This window comes from Gobius niger, assembly GCF_951799975.1.
Source record: "Gobius niger genome assembly, chromosome: 4".
Lineage (NCBI taxonomy): Eukaryota > Metazoa > Chordata > Actinopteri > Gobiiformes > Gobiidae > Gobius > Gobius niger.
In genome coordinates this window covers 31,510,201-31,522,484 of record NC_136855.1, presented here as the reverse complement: position 1 = coordinate 31,522,484, position 12,284 = coordinate 31,510,201, and the positions used below count along the sequence as shown (strand labels likewise).

General features: G+C 40.1%; 1 protein-coding gene across 1 annotated transcript in view; it reads right to left on the bottom strand.

The window, feature by feature from the left end:
* LOC306961767 (neural-cadherin) overlaps positions 1-12,284 on the bottom strand; it is a 424,067-nt gene that overhangs the window by 336,738 nt on the left and 75,045 nt on the right. The window lies entirely within an intron of this gene.

Here is a 12,284-nt window from a genome sequence, read left to right as displayed (position 1 = left end):
TGGCTGGGAAACAGTGTGTTCGGTACAAGATGTTACGTTGGCAGTAAATGTTTCTCAGGATTAAAGCTTTTAGGCCCGCATTTGAAAGACTAGGCATTATTTTGGAGACTTATGAGTCACTCGGCTCCTTTTAATAAGCTACAAAAGCTGCTATTTTGTATTAACTGCTCTGTCTCCAACTGTATTTTTGGAAGCCCACTGCTTCCACATTTGCAAAGGGCGTCTGCAGACAGTATTTATAAAGCCCGCTCCATAATGTTGCTGAAACCCAACTGTTAAGTAAAATAAATGTTACGAACTGTCTGACCTTTCGGCTCGAAGCAAAACACAATTAACGCACATTGAGCAAGTGCAGCAACATGAGGTTTTATCTCATCTAAGACCAGACCAAACCTATTCAAACTTTAGCTTTAATCTAAAGTCAAGTAATTATGTTTTTTTTTTCCTTTAAAGGAACAGGCCACCATTCTTCCATACTGAGATATGTATGTTCTTACCTGAGCTTAGACAAGTTGATACGCCCCTGTCTGGTCTTTGTGCATGCCCGTGAAAGAGTGTGGTAGCTTCCAAAATCACCCCCGTTTGGGGCTATAGGAAAATGCTGGGAGAGGCCAAATACTAACATCATCTTTGGTCGTTTTGCGTGACTGAGCACACGCACAAAGACCAGACAGGTACGCATCAACTCGTCTAAGCTCAGGTAAGAACACATCTCAGTATGGAACAACGGTGGCCTGTTAAGATGGTTATTCCTTTTCCAGTGTGTAGACATTGCATAAACATATGTTTGTCCAGCTCAATGTGTTGATTCCTGAGAGCAACTGTAATGTTGTGAGAGACAGTGCCCTTTTCACTGGCACTGTCTCTCTCACTTCCAAAATGAACTATGTGTAATACTCTATTTGTATGTTTTCATGAATTCAGTAACACCCCAACAAAAAGTTATTCTTGAAATTACTAAAGTTTCGTTGGAGAGGAAGAAGAAATCAATCTTCCAAACTTTCTCTCCAAAGTTTCACAATACAATGAAAAGAGCTGAAGTTGGGCAAACACAAACCATGATTTATAATGTCAGAGAAAATGTTCCAGGAATCAAATGTTATCCATGACATTGACTGGAACGCAGGCAAATGTTGCAAGAGTTTTTTTTTTCTCTTTTATTGATTGGTCTGTGAAGTCGTCAGCGCTCAAGGCGGGATTCTTTAAAACATGTTCTTGTTTGGCAATTTACATTCACAGAGCGGCAAATAAAAAGAGCCCAGTGTCCATTGTTGAGTTATCATCCGAACTGACCGACAGTTCAAAAAGGCCGACAGCCGACTAACAAGAGGAGAAAAAGTGATTAAAAGAGCAACTCGTATGGCAGTTGAATGGGCCAGAGCATTTACAGGCATTTCTCTCCATTATGGAAAAAGAGGTGGGGGAAAAAATCCCTCGCCAACATGTACAGTAGATAAACATAGCTACCGAGCGCATCATTGTTTGTGCCTGTCTTTGCGCACCATAAGGCTGCCACTTCCTGACACCCCATCCAACTCACCTCCCTTTTCATCTGTCTATTGCCCACCCACTACACAAGCGCAAGCCCAGGCGGCATTTCTGAAAGGGAATAGAAGAAAGAAAGAAAGAAAAGAAAACAACATTTGGAGTGCTGTGGGTGACCTGATACGTGCGGGAGGAGTTGTGAACGCATGACAGCAAGACAAGAGATGCAGAGGGAGAGGCAGAAATGGAGTCTTTGCAGGGAAGTGGAATTGTTTGTGCGTGCGGCGTTTCTATGGGATTCATCATTAGCTGTTGTTTGTGGACAGAGACTGCCTGTAAAAGAAAAAAACGTGTGTAAATAAGCGTGGGTGGACTCGGCGAGGGAAAGAGTAAAGTAAAGTTAAGTTATACTGTATTAATCTCTGTAGAGAAATCTCTGTAGAGAAATGAGTTCTCTGCATTTGACCCATCCTCAGTGTCGCATGGGGCTGTAGGAGACCTGGTAGTGAGCTGCCAAGCTGCCAGCATGGGCCGGCGCTCGGGGATCCATCTCCATGACGTGGAGCCAGGCTGAAAGGCCCTGTCCAAGTGGGAATCGAACCCGGGACCTTTGAGCTGTGAGTCACAAGCGCTAACCCCTGCGCCGCCGTGTCCACAAATGGGCCTTTTATTTATCATGCCAAATCGACTGTTTTTGAGGTTTGTTGATTTGATATCCTCATCATAAACGTTCCCGGAGTGTCATTCACGCATGTTTGAGTAATCTTGAGTATTTAATAGTCCCCTTCATCCACACTCAAAATGCCTGCCCACACTCCAACATTCATCACCCAGAGATATCCACAAAGGGTTCTCTTTTTTTCTCGTCTTGCCTCGAGGCCAAACTCTCTTCTCTGTATGATTATGATGATGATTATGCTAAGTTTCATTTTGCCCTGCTGCTCTGGTCAAGAGAGACAAAAGTGCAGCCTCTGGTGGTGTGTTGTATAACTTCATAACTGTTTATAATGATTGTTTTTTAACATACTACAAACTAAGAGTACTTTCTCAACACAGTTAAACTATAAAACTGCCATGGCTACGGCGTCAGAGTTGAGAAAGTCGCGAGTAAAGCAGAGGACTTTTATCATTGAATTTACATGAAGGAGCAAACCACCACAGTTTAACAAATGGCACGTTAGCTGTATGCATTTGCAAGTATTTTCTTTAAAACGCGGTTCAATAGACTAAGTTGGGTTACTGAATCACTGTTGTACGCCACAAACAGCACACATGCAAATGGACTTTGGTGCAGGGTTATTTTCCAAAAGTGAAATTCCATGTTAATCGTGGCAGTAACAACATTAGTGTGTGGAGTCTACATGTCTTGGCTGCTCTAATTAGGAACTTGGTTAAAAGCTAAACTTGCAAAATTTTGGAAATAACTTTTTTTCTCTAACCTGACCTTCTATTGGGAAAAATGCTGGAGTTCGTTGCTTGTTATTTTCTTTCCCCTCCCCTGACACAAAGACTCTCTAATTGTGTATAATACCCCTTACATTCACCTACCCAGTGTAATGTCGTTATCTACAATTGGATATTATATATATACAGTATTAAGGTCAAGAAAAAAAAAACTACACAAATTATTTTACAGCATTTTGGATGATTTTTATCACCTCACTTCACACTCTAGTTAAGTATTTGTATTGAAACCGCAGACTGACCAGGGTTTTTCTTCACTGGTCAAATATTTAATAACAGGACTGTACTACATTAAGTCAGCTTAGCGGCAGCAACTTGCACATTAAAACCTGAATCACAAGAAGGTTCACAGTACTGTAATGTAGAGAGCTAATCGTCATCATATACAATGAGTTGCATAAATATCGCCCCCCCCTTTTCGACATTTTGCCACGCTATGGACCATGAACATAAATATATTTAATTTAAATTTGATGTGAAGCGACCATGTGGCTTCTGGCAAACAGAAAACGGGACTTCTTAAGGTTTTCTTTTAAAAATGCCATTCTGCCATAAGGCCAGATATGTGCGGAGTATGACTTACAGTTGTTTTGTGGACAGTTTCCCCCACCTGAGCTGTGTCTCTCTGCAGTTCATCCAGGGTCATCATAGGCTTCTTGGTAACAGCTCTGGTCAGTACTGTCCTTGTTTAGTCAGTAAGTTTAGGAGGATGACCGGGTCTTGGTAGGTTTGCAGTGATGCCAAACTGTCTACATTTCTGGATGGTGCATTTAGCTGTACTTTGAGAGATATTCAAAAATCTTTTTTATAACCTAACCCAGCTTTACACTTCTCAATAACTTTATCCCGGGCCTGTCTGGTGTGTTCTTGGACTTCATGATGCTGTCTGCTCCACAATAGTCTTATAACAGACCTCTAAGACCATCACAGAGCAGCTGTATTTGAACTGACAGTTTACACACAGGTAGACTCTATTTAGTCATTGAAGGCAATTGGTTGCACTAAAAGGAAAGAGTACTTATGCACATCCCACTTTAAAGCTTTTTATTTATAAAAAAAAAAATCAAAATCATGTATAAATTTCATTTTACTTCACAATTGTGTGTCTTTCACATAACATTTTAATTAAATATATTTATGTTTATGGTCCATAGCTTGGCAAAATGTCGAAAGGGGGGGCTGATACTTATGCAAACCACTTTATGTAGAGATCGGACATTTCCAATCACACTCAAAATGCAGAGCCCTCATTTTTTTGCCCAATGCCGCACAGTTGGAATTATCTCCATTGTCCCCTCCCTCCCAACGTTTTTCTTTTCCGGCAACTTCTGGCACTCTCCGCAACCACCAATCCCAACGCCCAGAAGCCAGTGTCTCATTTCCGTACCATCGACCCAGATAAGTGTGAGTGAAGACTATTGTTTAGAGCAGCAGCCTGCGTAATTTCACCATTAGTCTCAATCAAAGACAACTAGCCTTCGGGTCTGGAGGCAGTGGCTTAGCGCTCTGTATACTGGACCTACTAGTGTCTAAGACAGTTTAATAATAAGCAACCACCCCCCCTTCCATCCTCCAACTACCCCAGGGCCCCGGAGAGCTAAAGGAGAGAAGATGAAAAGGGAATGAAGAAAAGGGTACGACACAATAAGCAAGGGAAGGAAGCAAAGAAAGGGACCTAAGGGCTAAAGCTAGAGGAACATAAACAAACAGAGGGAAAATGTGCACATGAAAAGTACAAGCCACAGAATAAAAAAGAAAGAGGGCACAGTGCAAAATGGAGTACCTTACGAGCATTTTGTTGGCACACTTTAACCAGGCTAGACGGCTTAAAGACTGTGTAGCTGCAAGGCTTTTGGTATATCCTTGCATTGCCGGATTGTGTTTCTCCGGCGCACCACGCAGCCTTAATCGGCTCTATACCATCATGCTACAGGGACAGACAATCTTTTTTTTTTTTACACATTATAATCATTTGAAAAGCATAAGAACATGATGAAGACATACACTCTTATGGAGAACCCTAAAGAGTGCATTTCTACTGCGTCGAGGATTGGATCTGCATGCATTTGAGGGGAGTCATATACAATACAGTTAGGGTTACTTTAGTTGACTCTTGTGCAGCTTAAATTTGAATGTAGGGCTCCACATTCGAGTCCACTGGAATTTGGCACTACATATGGGTGTTTGAAATATGCTGCACATGATTGTGGAAGACAAACTCAACTGTAAAAATGTGCCGTATTGAAAGCCTGATATTCACCTGATATTTTGGGATTTTTTTTTGGTTTTCAAACAACAAAGTGATGTGATACAAAGTAATTTCTTTCCTAAAGCTTTTCTAACATTGCGATTTTTCACAGAGATGAGTTCATATGCATGTTTCACAACTTTTATTGAGTAATTATTATCCTGGTAACGTAAGCAAATATCAGCTGATACTAAAGTAGATAATAATTTACATTCCCTTAGAAAAAAAAACACAATCTCATTAATTATTAATTTTATTTAAATAGACTAGATGCAAGTTGGTCATTTTATGCTCGCTGCTGCCACCTCAGGTCTGGGCTCATTCTACACATTAGGACATGGCTGGAACATGTAGTGGGAGGAAAATACATAATTTTAACATTTTAAAACTCCCTATAGTCCCTTTAATATAATATGTACATTTTAATGTAGTTTCATACATCCCAGCTCCTGAAGGCGCCCACTGTCATTGTGTCCTTGGGCAAGACACTTCACCCACCTTGCCCCCAGTGTCTGCGTACATTGGTGTATGAATGAAAGTGTGAATGGGTGAATGGTTCGTTGCTGTAAAGTGCTTTGGGCCAAATGAAAGTAGAAAAGCGCTGTATAAGTTGAACCATTTACCATTTATTATGCTTGCAGTGCAGCAAAATAGTACCGGAATATGAATTGTTTTTTTCCCAAAGCGACTCCCACTCAACAAATCAGAATCAGGCAGGATTATGCATGGACCAATGAGACGAACTTTTCTGTGAACAGAGAGGAGGGGAGGGAGCTTGATCGTTTTAAATTTCTCTTCTCCATCCCCCCATTTTGCAATCTTACAGCCAATAATCCAAATGCTTGGCTTCTCATTGCAGCATGACCTTGGTGCCACTCTGCAGATAAAACTTAAGTATAGTGTGACAAGATTTCTACCATAGTGTGGAGCACTGAACAATGAATGCACTTCTGAGGCCACCACACCATTGTACAGCAAACCAAAGAAGCAGATTCACCATACAATGTGGCGCGTGTTGAATAGGAAGCAGGTTGCTTGGGGAATAAAACAGATTTAAACAAACATGGGAAATATGCACATGGAAATTTCAAAACAAGAACTAGAAAGACAAGAAGCCACAGTGCACAAAAACAAACACACCACAGAAGCATTATTTTGGCACACTTAGCAACAGACTTCTTATAGTATAAAGACTGAATAGCTTCAAGCCTTTTTGGCATCCCTGTGCTGCCGAATTGTGTATCTCCAGTGCACCATGAAGCCTTAATCGGTTATAGGCCTGTGCTTATAACCTCACTCCTAAAACGTACGCAGCATTTCCCTCCTGGCTAAGTGCTATGTAGGTGCCCTGGGAAATTCAGATGGATGGAGTGCAGCTTACAAACCACACGCACAAACAATCAAGAGACAGGCAGCGAATGGGGATGGACAGAGCTTAGGCGACCTTCAGGGGTTGAGTTGGTCACAAGTCCGTATTGCTGCTTCCAGTAGCCAGAGGATTTGATTTAATAAAAGGATTTGTGAGGAGGAGATAGAATGAAGAAGCGCGGATGCAGAGAAGAGGTGGCCAAATGGAATAAATATATACTATATGCAGAAAAAAGGTCAGGTAAAGTTAAGATGCATATTGCTAGTACCCTACCCATATTTGTATTCTGGCCTCGTTTCAATGCCACATTCACAGTCAAAAAACAAACAAACATGTATTGACAAGGAATGTGCTTTGCTAAACTATTAGGGAGGTCCCACAAGATGGATGCTTTGAATAAATACATTTATTTTTGTTCAGGAGCAGTATTGGTAACTGCGAAACAACGCGTGGGTCGCCTTCTTCACTTCTTAAGTTATGTTTTCACATTAGGTTGGGGCTTTCACTCCAAGTACCACCTCTGTGGAAAAATAAAAATCACTGTCTGAGATCGTTCTAAACTCAGGCGTCTATATAGAACAGTAACAGTCTTATGTTGGAAAAAATCGGAGGAACAAGAGAAAGCTAGGGGAGGACACACAAACTCCATGAGGAAAATTGCACAGGAATGTTGCTCCATCTAACTGTAACAAGTGATATAAGTGTAAGTTTAACATAGCCAACCTCCTAAAACAGGAAGGTTTTTTTTTTAGCCTGTCCGGCCCGCATATAAATCAGTGTCTAACCCGACCCAGCCCGCCCCACAACACTGCTTCTACTGTATTTTTACGACCCACTCGCAAGCATTCAAAATTGCACATTATAAATATAACAGGTCTGAATGAACCACGGCTTTAATTTCAAGCGAAAAAGTGCTTGAAAGTTGCCCAAAACTAGCAACAAGATGCAAATCTGTAAGAGGCCGCAGCATTGGAGTTGGAAAAGAAAAACCTTGGTTTTAATCATTCCCAAATAAAAAAGGCTGGCGAGTGTCTGCTCTCTCCCCCTCCTACTTTAGAGTGTGCAGGGAACAGGAGCACACTTTCCGGGTCGGCCATGTACACTGGCCAAAAACACTGGCCATGTATCCCACAACGCTTAACACATGTGTGGAAAAATAGGAATGGTTCTATTTAGAGGAATAGAACCAATTCCTTGTGCGTTGCCCCTGGTGCGCATTATGCAATTCACCTTCAGTGTAATCTATGTAAAGGGTCAGAAAACTCAGAAGACGTGGCCGTTGTGTCTGGTGTCTTAGGGCAGAAAGCAGAGGTAATGCGACCTCACTCACAGAGAGACAAGTTGTGGCCATATGGGACATTGGACTCCATCAGTGTTAATTTCGTCGACTAAAATATTTAGTCTTAATTTTAGTCAAAGTGATATTTTTGACGACTAAAATTGGACTAAAACTAAATTAAAAGTTTCTCATGAGACTAAAACTATGACCAAAATGTCCAGATATTTTAGTCGACTAAAATAAGACTAAATAAAAATGAAAGGGAGAGACTAAAATCATCCAAACTTCTATTGACCGTCTGAAAGAGCCTCAGATCATTTAAATTCACTGTCATATGAACAGCTCTGAGCTTTAGTCATGTGGAAGCAGCTCCATGAAGTCGAGGACCACGATTAAATACGATTATAATGAATATAATAAATATAAGTCGACTAAATTAGTCTTAATTTTAGTCAACTAAATTGACATGCAATTTTAGTCGACTAAAACTAGACTAAAATTGAAAAGTCTTTTTGGACTAAATCTTGACTAAAATTAAATTAAATTTTAGTCAAAAGACTAAGACTAAAACTAAAATAAAATATGTTGTCAAAATTAACACTGGACACCATAAGCATTCTCTCAAGCTGCAAAACTCTGCTTGTTTTATGGAAAAAACCTGCTGTGAAGATGCTTCAATAAGACACAGCTTAATACAATGATATGCGCGTACGGCAGCGATGAGCGAGAGGGGTTGCTACACTGACCTTGCAGAAACGAGAGCTAACCCTGCATCCACGCATCCTCACTGACAAATTATGCTGTATAGCTGAATATATGGATGACACTCCCAGTCATTATAATTATGAATGTTGCGGTGAGTCATTTTTGTAGGTTGACAAAATGAACTGCGAGTGTTTAGCGAGTTACAATGCTGATGATTGTGACGATTGTGATAAAGAGATAACAGCAATGATAATGACAAATTATTGATGGCAAATACAATTAGAGGCAGGATGATTGGAGTGTGGAAAATGAAGACAAGGACAGTGAATTAAAGTTTATACAGAAACTCAATATTGTCTGCTCAAACTAAAGAGGATGAATGCTTCTCTCCGGCTGCATTAAGACTGTGATTTGTAACAGAGCCCACTGTGCAAAGAGACTAACTGTTCCGTTCGGCATTTTCTCCTAACAGAGAGCCTACTATAATTTCACCGTATTATATTCAATTTAAACACACTTACAGAACTTCCATGGGAGTGTAGATATAGTGACTGAATTAGCTCTTGATTTTCTCAGTGTGTTAATACCATGTGACTAACACCTGAAGGTTTTGCATCTCCAGCGGGTTTGGAATCCAGGAGCGTGTCTTTTGTGTTGCACCATTGCACCAGAAGAATATCATTCATGAATTATTTTACTGACAATGGCGTTAAAACCTTTTCTGATTCAGATTACAGATACTGACCAACCACATGTGTCAGCATCTCATTTAAGTTGCTGTTTAAATCTACACATGCCTTTCCTTATCTATGCTTTTTTCCAATCAATCACTGTTTCCAAATGACACCAAGGCTATTGTGTTGGTTATGATATATTGCGAAAAACATTTTATAAGATTGATAGAAGCTATAATCTCAAAACTTGTGACCCATTTTAGCCGGCACCCAGTCAATCAGAAGCAGCTTCTGATGGCAGTGAATATTTTTTGTCAGCTGAAGGATGGCTGCACTCGAGGCTGCTCCGCTACGTGACGCTCAGAGGAGATGGACTTGATGAGGACTTGGGGAATTTCCAGCTGATGATTTTGGAGTTCACCAGGGGCATGATTAAAAGATGTGAGCCTGGTCTGCTTGTTTAATCAGTCCTGTTAATCAGTTTTTAATAAAGTGATTTGCATAGCCATCACAACAGCTACTTGGTAATTGGAATGTGGTAAACATAGTAATTTCCTCAAGAGGCCTCATCAGATTGATCAAACCCCTCCAATAATTTTAAGCGAAGTTGGGCAGCCTTGGCGTCAGATCTTGTTTTTCCTTTTGGTGCCTTAAAAAAAAAAGAAAAATGGATTAAAAATGTTGAGTGCCACTTGTTGCAAAATTAGTGGAAAATGTTGCAATATGGCCTCGATACTGAAATGGGTAACGAAATATAAAGCTGATGTCTGATGGAATCAAAAGTAACTCTTCTTTATAATACATTTTTGTACCTGATATATGTGTCAACAAATAAATTGAATGTAAAACCAAGATATCTCACAGCAATTGTCAGATTGTTGCTTACAATAAATCCATCAGATAAATGTAGTTTGGGAGTGTGTTTTGAATGAAAACTCCAACATATTGGATAACCAAACTGTACTTGATTCCTGTGGCTCTGAAGTGCTTCTCGATCTGTCATACCCTCTCCACTGTCCTTCCCTGTGCAAGTGGTCTTGCTCTCGTCTTCGCTACTGGCTTGACCTGGGCTTTTTGCACAGCGGACTTGTTGAGATGAAGAGCTCCTTGTGAGAAAAGAGAGCAGGTGGCACAATTCGGCCGGGTAATTAAAATCTGGCAGGAATTTGAAGCTTGCACTGTGTAACTGCTATTGATGGATGTTATGTCCTCCATTACAGACCTCACCTCGGACGCTCTTCTCCACTATTGTGCCTGTTCGTATCAGTGGGCATGCAGGTGCACACAAAGGTGACATAGCAGATGTGCCATTTTGACCTCACCGAATGGCTTACAATTAGAGAATCAGCACAACTCACATTTTCACAGAAATACAACATTTTCAATACACAGACACTATAGGCACGGCCTGCTAAATGTTTCTATTACTGTTGAATCTTTGTGGGGTCACGAGGGCACAACTGACACCTCTGACTTCCAACAGTAAGACAGTCGCAACCTTGTGAAGTGTATTGTCCAAGGACACAAGAGCAGTATGAACTGCTTAAAGCTGGGGATGGACCACCAACCTTTGGGCTTGTGAGCAAATACTCCACCCTAAGCACCTTTAAAGGGCCTATATCATGTTTTTAACAAGAGATGCACCGATCCAGCTTTTTGCTCCATATACCGATACTGGGGGTTTAAGCATCATACCGATATCCAATACCAAAAGACTTTCTTAAAAGTGGCTATTGTGTGTAAAAAAGTGAATGGTCCTCTTTTAATCAATTCATCTATTAATAAACCATAATTAAACAAGATTAAAAAGGATCACTGGACTTTTCCACACTAAATATCCTCGGCTACATGACAATTACTACAGGCAATGAACAACTTAACATAAAGTGATCTGATTATTACAATTTGTGCAGTACAAATAATATTAGATCACTTATTCTTTAACAGCATTGTATAAACTTAAATACAAACACTTGGCTGCAGCAGTGGCCCATTATTATTTTACTACTTTAAATGATCAAATCATAGTTTCTGTCCCAGCTTTGATTTGTTGACATTAGCATTAGCATGCAGCAGCATTTTGTGCGGCGATTTAAAGAGACTAGATGCAAGTTGGTCATTTTATGCTCACTACTGCCACCTCAGGTCTAACGCGTAACTGCAGCTTCTATATTAAGCTCGTGCATGTCGGCACCCGAATTAACAACTTTTTGAGTGACAGTGCAGGATTTTAGAGGCACTTGTGGTGAATAGGTCTGGGCTCATTCTACAAATTAGGACATTGCTGGAACATGTAGGGGGAGGAAAATACTTAGTTTTAACATTTTTAAACTCTGTATTGTCCCTTTAAATTATGTTTGCACACGTTGAAACAAACTCATCATAAAATTATATAAGGGCTTCAAAATGAGGTACCGCATGCCCATATTCACCGAGATTTAGGAAGTGATTGTCAAGTAGCCCTTTTGGATATTGATACCCGATACTGAATTTTTCCAAGGATCGGATCTGACATTCGATACTAGTACCAGATCGGTGCATCCCTGCTTTTAATCATGCATTATTGTTTTATATTCTCATACAAAACATACATGGATATCTCACTCTTCTGAATCAAAAATGCCAGTCCACACTTCGATATAAATATACTGTATATACATACACTTTTATCCATAAAGTTTCTCTGAGTCATCTGACTTTCTTCTCTTTGCAGATTAGCATGTTTTCCAATTTTTGTCTGTATTTTTCTTTCATTGAAACACTTTTTCTTCTATTTGAAACATTTTTTTAGCCATACTACAAAAAAAAATCCAGTTTTGTAAAGCCATTAAAAAAGTCTGATAATAAAATGTTTAATTGCAGAAGTGTAGAATGATGCCAGGGAGACTGTAAAACATTATAAACACTAATCCACTTTTGGCAAAAACTTAAAATCTCCTGGAGCAGTCGGTAAATGCGGTGCAATCCCTTGAGCACCCGCTGTACTATGAAAACAAAGCAGCCATGCTCCCAGGTTGGACAGATGATGATTCATTGACTTGCACAGATCTTTTGAAGTCC